Below are 14,385 nucleotides of genomic sequence, written 5' to 3'. Positions count from 1 at the left end.
CAGCAATTAGCTTTATACTTGAAAACATATTTCCAGTCTTTACTGCCTGCTCTCTGTATTTGAAATAATTTTCTACCCAATAAACCTTAGTAGCCCCCAAACATAATTTTAGCGGAGCATTAATTAACAACAAGGTGACCTGGTGGTTCAAAGCTGAGCAAAACCTGATGCATCTAAAGGCAGTAAGGCAGAATTTCCAAGGGGCAGCATGTGGAGGCAGGAGCTTTATATAGGATATTACCTAAGGCCTGGCTGGCCCCAGGGCAGTCTGGGCTCTCAGGTGCTGACAGGCACCTTCTGCTTTGGATAACCACTCTGGAATTTGAGACTTGCAAAGCTCTTTTCTGTTGTTTAATCCTTCATGAAGAATAATTTTGTATATCTGTTAGGCTTAGGAAGGTCTCTAAACCTGAATAAACCATCAGTTTCTGGTGCCCGGGGTGTTTCAGGGCTTGGACATGTGCAGCAGATCCCTGGAGCTGCTGTACAGGTGCCTGCCTTCCCTGGGATTTCTGTCCCTGTGGGTGTGTGAGTCAGCAGGGCCAGCTGAAAATCCCTGGCCACTCCCTGCTCACTGCTCCCTCCCCAGTTCACACTGGGGGGAAGCACAGGACTTGAGGTGCCTGGCTGCTTCTGGGGGTGCAAGCTTTGAGTCAGAGCTGGTGAAGGCACCAAGTGGAGAGGGCATGTGGATTCACCACACCGTGTGGAGCTGGGCTCCTGTGAGCCCAATTAAACCAGTGCCAGGTCCTTCTGGGATCTGTTCCTATGCAGAGATGGGCAAAGATAAGGGAGCACCTTCAAGGAGGCTGGATCTGCAGATCTGGAGCCTGCTGTGGGCTGGGGGAGAACGATGCAATGCCTTCAGCAGGTTTCAGCTCTCTGCCTGGGAGATGACAGTGTCTGGCCATGACCAAGAGGATGGGGACCCTGCTGGCTGCTCCACCATCAAGGAGGCAACCAGAGCAAGGGTCCAGTGCCACCCAGGCTCTGAGCATGTAATCTCCTACTTACCAGGAGATGGGAGGCAGCATTAGAGCTGCTGCCACGCTCAGGGTTTGCTGCTATCACGGGCTCATCCTGCTTTATCTGTGGCATGTTAAATATCCCATGTAAAGCTACACAAAGCTGCAAAGCTACCATAATCCTCCCTAAAGCCAGCCCGCCCTTCCCTGCAAATATTACATTAGATATGCTTATTAAACTCACTCAGCTGAAGTTTTACTTCCAGCCCACGGTGATAGTCTTGAAATGCCATTAAGGTGGTAATTATATCACCTTGTACTTCATCCAGATTTTGGGTGGTAATTGTTCACACCTGCTGCCAGCTAGTGAAGTGGTGGTAGTTGCAAGGGAAGGTTGTGGCATAGTGGGTGGTGGGATTCCAGCTGGATAATGTGGGGGTGCCAGGCTGGTCAGGGACCCTCCAGGCCACGTGGGATTCAATGCCAATGTCTTGGGGTGACTGAGACAGGCGGTCTCTGGGCTGGGATGATGGGTGGGAGGTTCCCTGTCCTGCCCTTGCACATCAGGGTTGTCCCCATGCCTTGAAAATTGAAATGGTGCCATTTAATACCTTCAAAAACTGCCTGAAATTCTGCTGGAAAACAGAGTGATGAACTTCATGATCAGAGGAGAAATGGAAGGGCAGTCTTTGACATGAGGCTGTTGTGGCTCCTTCTTACTATCTGTGGTGTTGTTGGGTCCCTTTGGTTGGACCAGTCTGTGCAAAGTTACTTGTTAGAGGTAAGAGAGCCACAGATGTCACTTTGCTCCTGGCTTCTCCACTCAAATGGAAAGTTGGGTTAATTTCTATGAACCTTACATGGAATGCCCTCCCATCAATTCCAAATAAATATTTGGAGGGTAAGAAGTTGCAGTCTGAAATTTAGCAAATGTGCAACAGGTGGTTATTTTGTGATTGAAGTGAACTCTGTTTGTCCTGCAGTCAGCTGTAATCCTGCTGCCTGTCACTCATCCCTCCTGCTCTGCCACAGCCCTGCTGGGATGACCTGTTTCTGGGGAAACCCTGGGAACATAAAGTGTATTTGCTCCTGGGTTAAAATTTGATTTAGAAGAGATGAAAGTCTCCCCTCACTTTGCTGGTATTGAGTAAGAGCAGAGCACAACCTGACATCCTGGCCCAGTGGGATTTGGAAGGCTCAAGATTCCCAAGACCTGTTGAGGTGTCTCCCTGGGCTCTAGTGGCCCTTCCAGGGGAGAAATCACTTAAAATATGCATGACATAGGGTTGCTCTTGGTGACTTTGCCAGTTCCAGCTGGAGCTGGAGGATCCTCTCCCTTCTTTGGCCTGGGGAGATACCAGGGAGGCTGCTAGGCTGCTGGCTAGCTTGGAGAGGGATCCAGGAAGGCCAAGCTGGGAGGGCTTACGGCTGTGGGAAGAGGTAGCACTTCATTCCTGCACTTGGCGCTGCTGAGACACCTCAAACCCTGAGTTCTCATAGGGATCCCTTGCTACAAGAAAGATTTTGAAATGCTGGAATGTGTTCAGAGGAGGGCAACAGAGCTGGACAAGGGCTTGGAGTACAATCCTTGAGGCTGAGGGAGCAGGGTGCAGTTATCCTGGAGAAAAGGAGGCTCAGTTGCTCTCTCCAGCTGCCTGGGAGGAGTCCCAGAGGTAGTCATAGAGGTAAACAGCTTGGCATGGCATGACCCTGGCCTGCAGCACTGGGTATCCCATCTTCTGCCTTCGTCTTCCCACTCCTCTGAACCTCTGGAACCGGAGCTCCTGGCAGAGCTGTGCCATCAGTCACGGGTGGGGGGTGATCTGGGTTAGCATGACACTGATGTAAATTTAAAGCCTTCTTTTGCTCTCTCCACTAGCAGTCTTGTATTTTCAGGAAGAAAGAGAATGGGAAACAACTTTTTTAATGAAGTCGAGCATTTAAATTCTCTTTATACTTAGTCCTATCTGCAGCTCTTTACCCAAATGAAGCAGAAAGCATTTACAGCTGTATTTTCCATCACACCAACCAAGGAATATATTCATTTGCAGTAACATGGCACTCAATGAAGTGGAAAATAAGCTCCCAAAATTGAGCTATGGAATGGTTTCAATGAGCAGGAAAAGCCTGCTTGGACTCCACTGACCAGTCACTTTGGTTATGATAGAAATTAATTTGATTGAACACCTGAGCTGTGGCAGAGGTGAGGTTGGCCCTGAGATAGCTCTGCTCAGGACTGGGTTTGGGGCATAGCTCCCACCTCTCCTGCTCATGGCTTTGGTTGCCCAGGAGACCTGGAGGCTCCAAGGGATGGCACACGGGTGCACAGCAGCCAATGTCCCACGCGTCCTGCTGTCAGAAGCCAGGAAATTCCTCTGGCTGCCCAGGAGGGCTCGAGCCCCTGCCTGGGGGTGCTCAGAGACCTTGGCACAGAGCCCAAGACCCCGTGCCTTTGATTTAGCCCTTGGAAAAAACAATTGCCAACCTTTATATGAAGAATTACAAGCCATGAAAGTTTAAGTAGAATGATAGTGAATTTATCATGGAGTGAAAAACAGATTTTTGGGGTATTTAGAATAGGGGTTCAGGGGGCAAAATGGAGGAATCTGGGCATGTCCAGCCTTTCTCCTTCTTCTTCTTGGCCTCCTCCTTCTGCTGTGATGTTGGCACATTTAGATTGGTTTAGAGTAGAAGCTCACTGTCCAACATAGGTGATGGGTATTGGGAAGTAATGGCAAATAGTGTACACGTAGTTTTTAGTATAAAAAGATAACACTGCCCCAGGGCAGGCAGAGTGCCTTGGACTGTCTTGCTGAGCAGACCTAGGCTGGACAGGAGAAAAAAAAATTATAGATAAGAAACAATAAACAACCTTGAGACTGAGAAATGAAGAGATCTGACTCCTTCTTCGACTGCCAGGCTGGGAACAGAGACTTCCTAACACATCTTGGGGTCACTCTGACCAGCTGGAGACCCTGAGATCCTGCTCCACAGGGCTGCAGGAGGGGACAATGCCAGCACCATGGCAGAGCTGGCCCCTGGCTGGCGGCAGCCCTGCTGCCCGTGCCCACATGCACAGGCTGGGCATGTGGCAGCTCAACCGAGCAGAGCCGGGAAGGGTTCCTGGTTCCCGGCGGCGCAGCCCGCGGAGGACGTGAGCGGAGCGCTAAGCAGGTCCGGCCCAACGCCAGCCCAGGGGATGCTAATTGCTTGTGATGTCTGGTCCAACTCCATCGGCACGAGCAACAATTGCTACTGGAAATGCAATTAATAATTAAGCACTCAGCGCTGGCAGGTGTCAGCAGGAATCGGCGGGGCCTGGCATCCCCCGCCGCAGCGCCTGGCTCTGCCCGCCAGGCGGGATGCAGCCCGCGGCTGCCGGATCGATGCCGCCGAGGAGGCAGAGCTGTGCCTCGAGGAAATAACTCGCTGCTGGAATTTCCCCAGCCTGGATGAGGGCTGCCTGCTGTCGGGCAGCAGGATGAGGACCCGAGGCTGCCTGCCCGGCTGGTGAGACCTGTGTGTATTCCCGTTATCGTGCCTGGGATGCTCCCCTGCGCAATCCATCTCCACCTGAGACATTCTGTGGCTGTTTTCTGGTTTTGCTGTACAGACAGAGGGATTTTGGGTGGGGATGACTGGCAGCACTTCTCCGCAGTGCTGGAGGCTGGGAACTTAACCCCAGAGCTGGCACGGGGTGGCTGGGCTGCAACAGCTGGATGGTGGTGCCCTGTCCCAGCCACGGAGGCAGCCAGGGAGGATGGCAAGGAGCAGAGACATCTCGGTCCTGGCTGGGAAAAGCAGCACCCCGATGGATGAAAATGTCCTCCTGAGATGCTGCTCTGGCTCAGTGCACCCTCAGGACCCCCTGTGTCCCTGCTCACAGGCTCTGCCAGCATCGCTTTCACTTGCAGTGTTGGCTGCTGCTTGTGATGACTTACAGCCTTCTTCAAGCTGGCTTTTATTTTTAATTACATTTTGCCTCTGAAGATAGGCTGCTTTGCTGGTTCATTATTTTCCTCTGCATTTTTTTCTTTTCTTTTTTTTTTTTTTTCTTTTTTCTCATTTTCCTTTTAAAGCCCAACAGACTTTTGGCTCCCTGAGAAATTGCTTCACCCTTTAGGAAAGTGCAGAGCCTTTTCCCTGAGTAACAAAATGTTGATTTGCTACCACAGGGCTGAGTGATGGTGATTCCCTTATTAAACTGCACTTAGAGGCAGCAACTGTCAGGCAGGGATGGAGAGCTTCTCCGATAAGTTGGAGCTATTCATTATTAAATTATCTTCATTCACTTGAACATCTCATTTTCATTGAATTAGATGAAAAGTGCTCAAAGGCAGCTGCTGCAGCAGCTTGGAGGCTGCCAGGAGCAGCATGCCAATGTCACTGCTGGCCTTTTCTCCTGCACCAGCCACATCTGACCCTTCTCCACAGATGGATGGGGCTCCTGGCTGGTGTAAATCTCTTGGAGTTGCACCTGCTGATGGCCTGACCTTGGAGACCTGGATTCACCAGCTCTGAGAGCTGGAGCTAGTGGGGATTGACTCCACCAGGGAATAAGTAGTGTGCTTGCCAGCTTGGCAGTGGGTGTCTCCAGGAACTGGGGGCCAGTGTGACCTCTCAGGAGGGCCTGTCCCAGTGTTTTGAAGGGAGTGTGTGGGTGCAGATGGATTTGGCTGAGTTACACAGGGCTTTGCCCCTGCTCCTGCTGCCCCTCCCCTCCTGCAGCACCTCCTGGAGCCGTGTGGGGCTGGCTCCAGCCCTCGATGGCAGATGAGCTGTTTTGTGTCCCGTGGTTGTTTTGGTGGGAGGATGTTTTGTGTCCCGTGGTTGTTTCGGTGGGAGGATGTTTTGTGTCCCGTGGTTGTTTTGGTGGGAGGATGCCATCTGGCTGCCTGATCTCTCCGCTTTCACCTTGGCACCAGCACCTGGCAGGCAGCCCCACGGCTCGGCACCCAACCAGGGGCTGCTATCTGGGCCTGCCAGCTCACTGCTCTTCAAGGCACTCTGTGCAGTCTAAGCTGCTTTAAGGCTGGCCCCCAGCAATGGGGGGCTTTTGTCTCGAGGCAAAAGACCCTGGCGTTATTGATCTCTGTCCCAGCCGTCTGTAAAGTTGCATCTTTCCCCAGGAGAGCTCAGAATTAGGACACCTGGCTGCTGCTCAGCCCCAAATACCTCGGGAGCAGGCAGCACCCCTCTCTCCTGTGACAGCCTACAATCTCACTGGGCAGTGCCAACCCCTTTGCCAGCCTGCCCTGGGTGCTGTGAAGTCCTTCTCCCCTCCTGCCCGCCGCACACCTTCCTCCTGGCAAGGAACCGCCGGCCCTTGGAGCAGCTCCTCTGCAACTGTTGCTTTTCCTTGCCAGAGAATCTCGCCCGAAGAAGCGGCTTTGATCAATGCACTTGGATTCCAGCCTTCAGCCTTGATCAAGGCAGGAGGAGGGACGAGAGAGAGAGCGAGTACTCGCGGGCTCTTTGGGGACAGCCTGGGAAGCGAGGCTGCTTCTCCAAGAAAAGCTGCTTCAAAGTAAGAGGCGGTGCTGCCAGAATAAGAGTGAACCAGGCGGGCAGAGGAGGAGGAGGAGGAGGAAGGCTGCTGGGCGCCAGAACTCCAGCTGGGATGGGGCAGGTGTGAGTCCAGCAAGGAATGGTGATGGTGGCCTTGCTGAGAGGCTGGAGCATCTTCTGGGAGAGGGCAAGAAAGCAGGTGCAGTGAAGGGGGGGAATCTGTGCTTTCCCCTGTGCTGAATTCTGTAGCAGACCTGTTTTTCTGTGCTCATTAGCTTTTTCAGCTCTCCCAACTTCCCCAGCCCTGGGGACTTGGCAGTGAGAAAGTTTTTAAAGCTCTGCATTTTCTTTGGATCAGTGGTTTCCTCCCAGTTCTTAACTGGTGGGGATGGTGCTGCAGGTTGGGTTTTATGGACCTAAGGATGGCTCTGGGGCAGGAGCAGGGGGGACAGATCATCCCTTCCTTGCCAGCTTGGTCTGGCTGTTTCAGCTGCAAGGGCTTTGTGTTGTTTGAAGGGATGAATAAAGCACTGCTCAAGGTTTGATCAGATCAGAGCTTCTGGTTAATGGTAATTAATGGCCAGGAGGAGCCTCCTGGGGCTTTCTGGCTTTGTTTCCCCCATCGGTGCCAGGGAATTTTGTGTCAGCAGCTCTGGAAGGCATGGGCCATTCCCTTGTGTGTTGCATTACCTGGGAGAGGAGCAAGAACCGAGCAGAGATGCAAAACCTGGAGGTCCCCATGAGCAGGGAAAGCCTCAGGCCAGAAACCACCCTCTGACACCAGCAATCCTCCTCCTCCTCTCTCCTGCTCCCTCTCTACCACTGCTGCCTTCCTCAGGTGCTCACACATGCACCTCTTGCTTTTCCTTCCAGCTACAGATGGCAGGCAGGAAAACCAGCCAGCCAGATGTGTTTTTCATAGCTCCCAAGCCAGGCATAACTAAACATTTACATTTATTACCAATTAGAGGGGAAACAGACTGTGGTTTTATGTACTGTATGTGTCTGGATATATTTCAGTTTGTGACCTTACTACACCCCACCCCCAGCAACTAAATCTCTCTAGGTTAGGGGCAAAACCCTGGAAAGCATTGGGATCCCATCCCAGCATCCCATCACCCCCTGATTAGGTGATGTGGATCCCACCACTTTGTAAAAAAAGCCTGCACAAGGGTTTGCTCCTGGGTGAGGCTGCAGATCCCTAGGGGTGCCCTGGAGGGGTTTCCATGGAGGAGTCCATATCCTTTAAGTCCATGTATGGATGTGACCACAGAGCAGCTGTCAATGGGTGGCTCAGGAGTGCCAACATCACAGCAGCTCTTTAATGATGTGTGAGCCAACAGCAAAACACAAATAAATCCATAAGCAGACACTGAGCCTTGCTGAGAGCTGGGGAAGGAAGCAGGGGATGAATGTGCATGGTGGGAGTGCTGTGCCAGCCTTCACCAGGAGGGTCACTGAGGGACTGATGTCCTGGCAAAGCCCAGATCCTGGCTGGCAGAGCTCCAGGTGCCACTGCGATCTGCTCACCTCTGTGAGGCCAGCACTTGAGCCTGGGCTGTTTGAGGCATTTTTGGAGCTCAGGAGAGGGTCCACATGTGCCCTTGGGCAGGCCATTCAGGTGGAAATGAGGACTTACTGGTTCTGGGGGGATACTGGTTTTGCTGTACTGGCTCAGTCACTCTTGATTCTGCCTCTGAGCAATGGTTAAGCTGCTAAGAAAAGCATCTCAATCTCCTCTAGCTCAGCATCCTCTTGGCAAGAGAGGAAGGAGAAATGTGGTGAGGCCAGGGGATGCTGGACACCACTGTTCTTTAAACCAGGTTGTGCCACATCCAGCCTGGCTCTGGGATTGTGCCCCCCAGCAGCACCCACAGCCACCCTGTTGGGATGTGGGGTGCTGCAGGCACTGACCCTGCTCAGCCTTCCCATGCTTCCTCTATCCTCCCTGCTCCCAGCAGGTCCCACAGCCACCTATTCATGCAGCAACATCCCAGTTCCTTCCTTGCTCCCAATTTTTGTCCCCCAGGGTGCCTGGAGCCCTCTGGCAATCATGCCCAAAGCTCACCTCTGGCTGTGCCCCCTGGATCCCTGTGCCCACCTCTGCTGTTGCTCAGGCAACAGCCTCTGGGGTGGATGCAGGGCTGTGTTTCCCTCCTCTTTCCAGGGTGCTGCTGCTGAGGAAGCAGCCCAGACAAAAAAAGCCATGGGCAATGCTGTGCAGTGGTTGTGTGCATCCCTCCAGGGTGCTGGGGGGGAATCATTCCATCACAGGGAGCTTCAGAAATGCAATATTTTATTAGAAGCCCATTAAGCTGTTCAAACAGGTGATTAGGAGAGGGGGGGGGGGATGATGCAAATTGAAGCAAGGTGGGTGTGGGCTTCCACCTGAGCAAGGAAGAGGATTTCCACCTGAGCAGGGAGAGCTGTGGCTGGAGGGCTGAGGTCAGCTCTGCAAGGCCAAGATAAGGAATGAATAAAGCTGAGAGACCTGTAGGGGGTTGGGGTGGAATGAAGGGCTGCAGTGTTTTGGCAGAGAGTGGAAATGGTCCACCCCAACCTCAGCCCATGGAGGACTGTGTGGACATGCTTATCCCAGGGAAGGCAGTGTCCTGCCTTCATTTAGGTGGGAAGCACCAGGTACAGGATGAATCAAGGATGTTACAAACCTTGGCCACCAACCTTTGGGTCCCTCTAGGAAGGAACCAACACAAGGATAAAGCTCCTTTTTTCCAGCAAGGGCAGGAGAGGAGCAAGAGGGAGGGGCAGGATCTACTGCTCCATACATGAATTTTTCCCATTATCCTGCTGATCAGCAAAAGCAGGAGACAGTTTAACTGGAGAGTTGGATTTAGGATTAAAAAAAATCATACTCTATTTTTTTTCCTCCCCTTCTGTAACTGTGTTGGAGTGTGACAGGGTAGGAGCTCTTGGCAGCTGGGATATTAAATGTTTTTCCACATGGTCTCTTGATTATTAATGGATTTTAGCACTCGACAAAGTAGAAATTAGGAGATAAAAGCTATTAGAAACTAATTTGGGTAATCACTGATTCTGTTCCCCCAGGAGCCTTTCTGAGAGTGTTGCTCCCAACACCACTGCCAAGTCTCAGGAGAGAAGGGATCTCTTTTCAGCAGTTCTGTGGGCTTTGGAAGAGCCCCCTGATCCATGGCCAATGAGAAAGTGACTTGAATGGAGCAAGTCTGATCCAAACAACACTCTCCTCCCAGCAGCCTCCTGGGATTTATAGGATTTCACATCCCTGGACACTGTTTGGGGTGGTTTATGTGCCACATTTTTTTTACTTTTATGTTGGTGAAACAGCCATAGAAAGTAGCTTGGGAAAACAAGGTGGGAGATAAATCCTCGTGGCGTGGGCTCTCCCAGCGATAAAATGGGCTACAGGTGGAGAAATAGGCCCTTGAGACCCTTTATTTCCTTCAATTCCCATCTTCCTGAGTGGATCAATACCTCCAGGAGCAAGGGAGGGGTGAGGAACCATTGCAGGGAATCACTTTAAGGGAAAAGCTGGAAGGTGGTAACTGATGTAGCAACCACTGCTGATTTTTGAGGCAGATGGGCTGGGAGGGTTTGCGTATCCCAGGAGGGTTTGTGTACAGAGAAGAGGATGCCTGTAGGCTGGGAGAGCACTTTTAAAAATAATTTGACTGATTTTTCTCCTTTTCTCTTCCCATCCAGTCAGTCTCCACTCCTGGCATATGCAGTAGGAACAAAAGGTCTGTCTTGCAGATTCTTTTTAGGATTTTATTCCACCCTACAGGAAAATCCCTCCAAATTTCATCGTCCCACCAAGTTTTGCCCATCTCAACCCTTGGTGCAGGAGCAGAGCCCAGAGGTCCTGTGGAAGCAGGAGTCCCCAGGCCCTGGGGACAGCTCTGAGGGTGCCAGGGGAGCTCTGTCCCAGGCAGGGGTCAGGGTCCAGGGGATGAGGTGAATCCTCCAGCCAGGCTCCTGGCTGTGGGTCAGCTCTGTCCCTGGCTCCAGCGTGGATGATTTCCCTGGGCTGTGGTGACACTCAGGGAGGAGAAAACAATTTGCCATCATCATCCCTGGTCCTCTGCAAATTTTCCTGCTCACAGAATGGGGTGCAGTGAAGAGACTGCATTTATTTGGTGGTGTCTGAAGAGGTCTCCAGGTTCTCCTCAAGAGCTGGGAGTGGCTGAGGGCACTCAAGGAGGCCAAGGGCTGGTGCAGGCAGTGGGGTTGGGTGGCTGAGGTTATGCTTTGTGATCTTTGCTTAAGGAGGAGTTGGTGGGGAGGGAAGAAGGGAGCTGAGGAACTGGGACTGGGGCTTCCTGAGGTCCCCACCAGCTGGAGTCATCCCAGGTTCTCACTGAGGGGACACAGGAGGGTGGCTGGGACATCTCCTGCATGCCTGGGCTTGCAGAAACCTCCCTCTTGCCTGCTCTGTGCTGATTCTGCTGCCTCCTTCAGAGACTGTGGCAGGAGGCTGAGGGAGGAAGAAGCTGAGGTTACCACCATTTCAGGACATTGTGAATGTTCCCCTCCTTCTCCTTCAGAAGTGGCCATTTACCACAGACCCTGTAAATCCTCTCTGGAGAGAAAACACCAGGGAGCATGGCAGGGGGGAATGAGAACCCTTGGTGGCTTTGAAAGAGGTGGCAGAGAGGAAAAACAGCATTGGCAAAGGGGGAAAGAGACTGAGAGAAAGAAGCTGAAAATATGCTGAAGCAGCTGATGACAGCCCAAACAGCAGGAGAGGGCTCCTGCCTGCCAATTAACGAGGCTCTGGTGCTAATTTGCCACCTTGACTGCACTTCTGAGCTTGTCAGGAGAAGGGGGAGGAAAAACAAAAAGATGAGGCTAAAAAAGAGCCGGTGAGGTTTTGGGTTGCCTCTTGGCCATGCAGATGTTCCTGGGCTTTGGAGAGCCAAGGGAAATGGGGGGCCGGTGGCAAACCCCACCAATCCACAAGCCTGGCGTGTGAAGAGAATGATGACAAGTTTCCATGGGCTTGTGCTGGCAGAGCAGCTCTAGGCCACGGTGCTGCCCAACTTAGGGGTGCCAGCTTCCCAGGAATCACATCCCACCATCTGCTGGGTTAGCTGGGAGAGTGAGAGGCGATTCCATGTGTGCCCAGGAGCATCCCTGTGGTGGAACTGAGTTATGAGGAAGGAGCCAGAGCAGCCCTGTGCTGGGGCAGAGGGGGCAGCTTGGCATCTCCTGCCTCCCCCAGCAGAGCTGTCAAACACAGAGCAGATCTGCTGGCAGCTGCCTGGTGTGGCTAAGGGAGCTGCAGGAGCCCTGGGCAAAATGCTCAGCCTGCAGCTTCCTGCCAAGCCAAACGTCTGATTCCCTCCTCCTGCCCTTCCTGCAGCCCAAACCCAGAGACCACGGGGATGGATTAAAAGCAACATCTGCACCAGTGTGCTGTTTGCATGCAAAGCAGAAGAGTTTCTGCCAGGGAAGAGTGTTACCTGGAACTCTCCCAGCCCTCCCTCCTCCCCTGGGATGTTTTCATTCCTGTGCATCCACGTTCTTCTCCCAGGCTGACACAGTGTTAGCTGGGAGACATAGGGGTAAACTGAGGCAGGCTGGAGCAAGAATGCAGACTCAGGCTCACAGCCTCTCTCCATGCTGGCTCTTCATGGCAAAGCTGTCCTTGCTGTTTGGGCCCAGCCTGATGCAGGGATGCCCTTGAGCCACCACCTCATGGCACACAGGGCTGGAGGCTCAGCCAGTGCTGCAGGGAAAGGGTGAATGCAGGAGGGGGAAAGGGTGCACGTCACAAAGGTGGAGCTGTGGGCTGTTTGCTCAGGTGCAGCCCATCACTGGCTCAGTGGCAGATGGAGGAAGGACCAGCCCCAGCCTGGGGACCATGAGCTCTCTCTCCCTGGGAGAGCTGTGCAGGTAACCCCATCCTGCTGCCTGGGCTAGGGGTGAAACATCCTGGCCCTTCTCTGGCCTCCTTTTCCCTGGCAGAGCTGCTAAACAAACGTGTCTGGAGGGAACCAGTGTCTGCAGTCAAGCAAGTGAAGAGCTCAGCTTGTTATTTAAAGGCCATTTTCTGGCTTTCATACTGCAGAGAATCTCATATAAACACAGAGCCTAGAAAGGGACAACCCCAAACACACCAGTTGTTAAAACCTAATGGGTTTGGTGCTGAATTCCTGCTTCAGGCTGGCTATTCCCATCCTGAGGCCAGATCCTGCTGGTGCTGCGCAGCTGCAGCTCTCCAGCCAGCTCTGCTGCCATCAGCACTGCTCTGTGCAGGGGAAAGCAGTGCAAGGTAATCAAGTGCTGACCTCCAGTTATTAACCTCGTCCTTTTAATCACCTCCACTGAGTGCCTTAATTGCTGGGCTGGGCTGGGAGGACCTGGCTGCTTCCACCTGAGATTCCCACACAGCCTGGCAGTCCCCTCCCAGGGCATGCTGCTGCTGCTGCTGCTGCTGCTGCTGCTCTTCCTTTAACTCACAGAGATCCCCCAAAAAGTGGAAGCATTTCTCTCCCAAAATACAGCAATTTAGCAGCCAAATTTAAGGAACCAACTCTGTTTCTCTGAGTTAAAGAGGGGGTGCCCCCCCCAGGGTTTGGGGGTGGGTGACCAAGGCCTTGTGTGCCTCTCCCTGTGCTTCCCAGCGGGAAGTGCTTTTTGCTGAGACAGGGCTGTGCCAGCTGCCAGCCTTGGAGTGCCATGCACAGCCTCATTCTTAATGGGAATTGGCAATTTGGGCCAAACTTGGTGCTTTTGGGCAATAGACTATGGATATTGCTGGGAGGCTGTGGAAAGAGGAGATTGCAGCCCCTGGGGCAACTGCTGAGGATGCAAAGAGCTGATGGCTCCTCCTTCCAGCTGCCTGCCTCCCCTTACTCCCTCCTTTTTATTTTTTGTGTCAAATTAAAAGTAAATGGCCTTCATCCACCTCCCTCCTCACACATGGGACTGTTAGGGCATCATTTGTCTCCATCTGGAGCCAAGGAAGTGCAGGGTGCATCCCTTGGTGGGTGCCTTGAGGTGCTGCCAGTCATCCCAACAACTCTTGCATTCATGTTCAGGTGGGTTTAGGATGTGGGACTGGTTCAGGGCACCAAAAAACATGGTAGGAAGTGCTCTGTCTGGAGTTGAGGAATGTTAGCCTGACACATGGCCCACATAATGATGGAGAGAACCCCTGAGTGGTTTGGGTGAGAAGACACCTTAAATCTCATCTTGTTCTAACCTTCCACAGGCAGGGACACCTTCCAGTAGAGACCAAAGCCTCATCCAACCTGGCCTTGGACACTTACAGGGATGGGGCAGCCACAGCTGCTCTGGACAACCAAGAAGTGATGGAATATGTATAGCAGAAGCCAAAATAACTTCTCTAGCTGGGAATCCTCCTGGCAGCCCTGCCTGCTCAGGAGCACTTCTGGCCTTCGTGCCTATGCCCTCCCCATCCCCAGGCTGATGTCTGCCAGCTTTGCCTGGTGAGCCCAGAGGATGGCTTTGACTTTTCATTTCCTCCTGGTGTGTTTAATTGCCTGGGGTTTTTTTTTCCCTTTAGGACTGGGAGAAAGAGAGAAGAGGTGGGCAAAGGAAGACAGATGTGTGGAAAATAGAAGTCTAGGTGACAGATTGAGGGCTGCTATAACCATAATAGCCAGCCTGATGGATTGATAGATTAGACAGGGAATATAAATAGCAAGTATGGTTTATCTATCCCTGTTTTATTTTCCTCTTGTCTGTCTCTTCATCTCTCCTGGTGTTATTTTCCTCCTGCTTATCTCTTTATCTGCCCAGCCTGAGGATGGGGGAGAGGTGGGTGACAGAAGCAGGATGGATGAGTTCAGGTTTCCACTGCCTTTGCAGCATCCAAGCAGACAAGTTTTGCCAGCTGTGGAGGATTAGAAGGCGGCCTCAGATCTGCACACTGATTCACTTTTCCCAC

Source organism: Serinus canaria, chromosome 8, assembly GCF_022539315.1.
Source record: "Serinus canaria isolate serCan28SL12 chromosome 8, serCan2020, whole genome shotgun sequence".
Taxonomy (NCBI): Eukaryota; Metazoa; Chordata; class Aves; order Passeriformes; family Fringillidae; genus Serinus; species Serinus canaria.
This window is presented reverse-complemented; position numbering follows the sequence as displayed.